Source organism: Saccopteryx leptura, chromosome 4 (genome assembly GCF_036850995.1).
Source record: "Saccopteryx leptura isolate mSacLep1 chromosome 4, mSacLep1_pri_phased_curated, whole genome shotgun sequence".
NCBI lineage: Eukaryota > Metazoa > Chordata > Mammalia > Chiroptera > Emballonuridae > Saccopteryx > Saccopteryx leptura.
The window spans coordinates 3,901,052-3,905,763 of NC_089506.1; the positions used below are offsets into that span (position 1 = coordinate 3,901,052).

Consider the following 4,712-nt stretch of genomic DNA (forward strand, 5'->3'; position numbering starts at 1 on the left):
TCCAGAAAATTGAGCGAGAGAGAGAAAGAATGCAGACATTCAAGAAAGCCTTCCTGAAACCTTACCTTTTGTGACAGCTCGGATGGACCTGGAGACTATTCTGCTAAGTGAAATAAGCCAGGCAGAGAAAGACAAATATCACATGACCTCACTTACAGGTGGAGTCTAATGAACAAAGTGCACTGAGGAGTGGACTAGAGCCAGGGGCGGGGTCACAGGGAGCAGAGGGACAGCTGTCAGAGGGAAGGGGGACGAGGGGATGGGATCAGAGGGGAAGGGATTAGTGAAATTATACATATATAAATATATACATAACACAGAGATACAGATCACAGGACAGCAAATCCTAGCAGGAAGGGGGGAGGGGATTCGGGGAAGGAGGGCAAAGGGGGTATAAAAAGGGACACAGGGGTGGGGCGAGGGAGTTATATTCAGGGGGACATTGTGATCCCGACAGTTTCAGTTCATTCCGAAACAGCTCCCACCACGCTTAGCATCCATAAGGGGTCAGGATGTGATGTCGGCAGACAAAATCACAGGCGAGTCACCTTGTTAGATGGAAAACATTGACACGGGCTGCTCCTGCTGAACCAGAAAGTATCAGTCCTTCATAACAAGCGCAAACACACTCTCAAAACATGTGTCAATACAGACTAAAGCCATTCCCTGTTCCCCGAGGCCCAAAGGGATACACAGCCAATTCGGGGATGTCTTAGCTCTTGTGATGGACCACAGTGGTTCATGTGCATGCAACTTGGAAAAAATAAATCTAGTTTCCATGGGCCACACGTGAAAATCAGAGGACTCTCTCCTGGTTGCACACATATTTAAAGTTGCGTCTTAATTAAAAACAACAAGGCCCTAGCTGGTTGGCTCAGTGGTAGAGCGTCGGCCTAACATGCAGGAGTCCCGGGTTCGATTCCCAGCCAGGGCACACAGGAGAAGCGCCCATCTGCTTCTCCACCCCTCCCCCTCTCCTTCCTCTCTGTCTCTCTCTTCCCCTCCCGCAGACAAGGCTCCATTGGAGCAAAGTTGGCCCGGGCGCTGAGGATGGCTCTGTGGCCTCTGCCTCAGGTGCTAGAATGGCTCTGGTTGCAACAGAGCGACGCCCTAGATGGGCAGAGCATCGCCCCCTGGTGGGCATGCAGGGTGGATCCCAGTCGGGCGCATGCGGGAGTCTGTCTGACTGCCTCCCCGTTTCCAGCTTCAGAAAAATACAAACAAACAAAAAACAACAACAACAAAGCTAAAGACCCAACAGAAGTGAAAATAAATGAGCCACCCCAAGCAGGGCTGCGTGTAATGTAGCATTATCCGTGGTGTCCTTTTCCGCTCTGCTAAAGACCATAAGGCAAGAGCCATAAACTCAAGATACTTCTAAGTGTAAATGTTCTTTTCTGTGCAAAGACGGATTCGTAACCATAGGGGTGGATCTCGAGAATATCATGCCAAGCAAAATAAGTCAGACGGAAAAGGGCAAGAACCATAGGATTTCACTTGGATCCGGGATATAAAACCTAAGGCTACAAAGAATAAACAAGACCAAGAGCAACTTACAAACAACAGGGTGGTGGTTACCAGACGGAAAGGAAGGGGGTAGTGATGGGTCGAGGGATCCAGCATCTGGTGAGGAAAGAAGATTGGACTTTGGGCAGCGGGCACACAATACAAATACACGGATGATACATCACAAAATCACACACTTAACACCTATATAATTTTATTAGCCAATGTCACCCCAATAAATTTAATAAAAAAGAAGTAAAAATAAAAAGATGGGAAGGAGGCCACCAAAAAGAGAGAGAGAGAGAGAGAGAGAGAGAGAGAGCGCGCATAAATAGCGACGCACTGACTGTGACTCCTTTTAGTGCATCTTTACCAAAACAAGTAAAAGGCAGGTCTGGAGCATTTCGTTGGAGCAAGTCTTTCTGTCTTTCTCCTTCAGATAAATAAACCTGAATTTGATATTCAATGTTAGGTTGACCTTTGGACTTAGAAAGAGAAGCAGCCAATTAAACCTTCCATCATTTACTAACAAGGGTTTCTATAAAACACACGGAGAGGGTCCCCAAGGAAGCCCGTAATGAGCAGGAATCGATCCGCGTCAGGACCTATTGACGAGAGGCGGAAGCGCTGGCGACCCCAGACAGCCAGTCCCTGTGGTGTAAAAGGTCTCCGCTTGACTGGAAAGAGCTTCACCTTTTTGGTTTTTTTTGGTTGTTTTTTTTTTTGGTACCAGTGTACAATTTATTCCTTTTAAAAGACAACGTTGCGAAGCAGTTGAGAGCTTGTGGAATTAGACAGCCTGTGTTTGATTCTTGGTTTCGCTATTTTGCCGTCTGAGGTATGTCACTTAACCTCTGTAAGGTTTCATTAAATAAGGAAATAGCCTGACCTGTGGTGGCGCAGTGGGATAAAGTGTTGATCTGGAACACTGAGGTTACCGGTTCGAAACCCTGGGCTTGCCTGGTCAAGGCACATATGGGAGTTGATACTTCCTGCTCCTCTTCCTTCTCTCTCTCTCTCTTTCTCTCTCTCTCTCTCTCCTCTCTGAAAATTGAATAAATAAAGTCTTTAAAAAAATAACTTAAAAATAAGGAAATAATAACTAGTCTCATAGAGCTGTGCTGAGAATTATGACAGTATGTGAAGCAGGTGGCCAGTAATTACACAATTATTATTACCACTGTTGAATTAAAAAGTTATTAATAGGTTCTTATGATGTTTAAATCTCACAATCTATGGTTACATTTTCTTTATCTTTGTAACTGTATGTTTTCTCTTATTTTGAATAGACTTTTTAAAAAAGGACAAGGCCCTGGCCAGTTGGCTCAGCTGTAGAGCATCAGCCTGGCATGTGAAAGTCCTGGGTTCGATTCCTGGCCAAGCACATAGAAGAAGTGCCCATCTGCTTCTCCACCCCTCCCTCTCTCCTTCCTCTCTGTCTCTCTCTTCCCCTCCTGCAGCCAAGGCTCCACTGGAGCAAAGTTGGCCCGGGCGCTGAGGATGGCTCCATGGCCTCTGCCTCAGGCGCTAGAGTGGCTCTGGTTGCAGCTGAGCATCGCTCCAGATGGGCAGAGCATCGCCCCCTGGTGGGCATGCCGGGTGGGTCTCGGTCGGGCACAAGCGAGAGTCTGTCTCTCTGACTCCCCACTTCTCACTTTGGAAAAAAAAAAAAAAAAAAAAAAAAAGACAATTTCTCTATCTTGTTGGTTTTTCCAAGGTGTAAGTTTACTTTGATGCCATTTTATCAAGGACATCTAATATTTTTATTTTCTGATTCACTAGTTTCAGTGTCTGTATTTCCTGATGCCTCCCAGCTAACAATTTTAGCATTGTGTTCCTCAAATGGTTTTCAGCTACATGTTTAATTCATGCATAGGAATTGCTGCATTAAATATTAAAATATTTTTCTTACATTTTTCACAGTAGCTTCTTAGGACATCTCTTGGCCCTTTGTTTTAACTAGTGTGCCCTTTCTCATGATAACGGAGAATCATTTCACACAGCGGCACGCACACCTCACACGAGCCTCCCCCCGGCCAACGTGCAGCAGCAATGAAAGAGAGAGAGAGCACGGTGAGGCAAAGAGCTGCCGCTGTCCGCTCGGGACAATCAACAGGGTGGCTCCGGGGGCCCCTCAAGTGTGGGGGCTCAGGGGGCCGGCCTGGATTAGACTCGGGCGGGACCCTCTCATCCGAATTCTTCCCATTTCCATGTTGTCTACTTCTAATTTTACATCATTGTGGCTTGAGGATTTATTCTGTGTGATGGCAAAATTTTGAGTGTATTGAGATTTCTTTTCCCCGTCTGTAATAGCTTCTTGTATTAAGTGCTTTCTGTCTTTGCAAATTGCTTGTCTCCTGGACCCGACTATTTCTGAGACAGGTATATTTCGTGTGCCCAATTTTAATGCGCTTTTTGCATTTTCTGAATCTATTACTATGTTCTAATGCCATGATGTTCTGAAAGTGGAAGTTATAGGGCATATTTTAATGTATTCTTATCTCATAAAAATAAAAGTAAATGCATAGGATTAAATATCAACAAAATCCAATTTATTCATCCTGCATCCCAATGGATCACTCTAAGCACTATACTTTTAGTAATGCTCGGATAGATAGACAGATAGATAGATAGATAGATAGATAGATAGATAGATAGATAGATAGATAGATAGATAGAGTTTTACTATCTCTCTAGGCTCTTCATTACAAGCAAAAGAGATAAGGAGAATATTTTGTTTAAACTTGGAATGTGGGAAGAATAGAATCCTTAGAACTTGAATGTTCTATGTCTATCTATTGATACATCTAGGTATATAAATTTGTTCAAGTCTATGAAAAGTGCAGAAGTCATAAAGTGTAGTTGATGCCCTTGTATCCACCATCCAAGTCAACCACTTTACCTCTCCTGCTCTATATCCTCAGCCTGCCCGCCTCTGATGTCCTCCACTTTCACTTAAAAGATGAGTAGGATCTGAGCATTTAATGTGCAACATGGTGACTATGACTGATAACACTGATTGTAAACAGAAGTAAAGAGAGAGAGAGAGAGAGAGAGAGAGAGAGAGAGAGAGAGAGACCTTCAAGAAAATGAAAAGCTGAACCACAGATTGGAAGAAGGTGTTTGTGATACATGTATCTGGCGAAAGATACGCATCCACAGTATATGAAGGGCTCCTGCAAGTCCATTTAAAAAGAGTAAACAAT

At 44.3% G+C, this 4,712-nt stretch overlaps 1 non-coding gene across 1 annotated transcript; it reads left to right on the top strand.

Annotated features, from left to right (window-relative positions):
• Window positions 1-858: 858 nt before the first annotated feature.
• On the top strand, window positions 859-934 carry TRNAV-AAC (transfer RNA valine (anticodon AAC)). The gene has a single exon. It is a non-coding gene; the product is annotated as a tRNA-Val (tRNA).
• The last annotated feature ends 3,778 nt before the right edge of the window (window positions 935-4,712 follow it).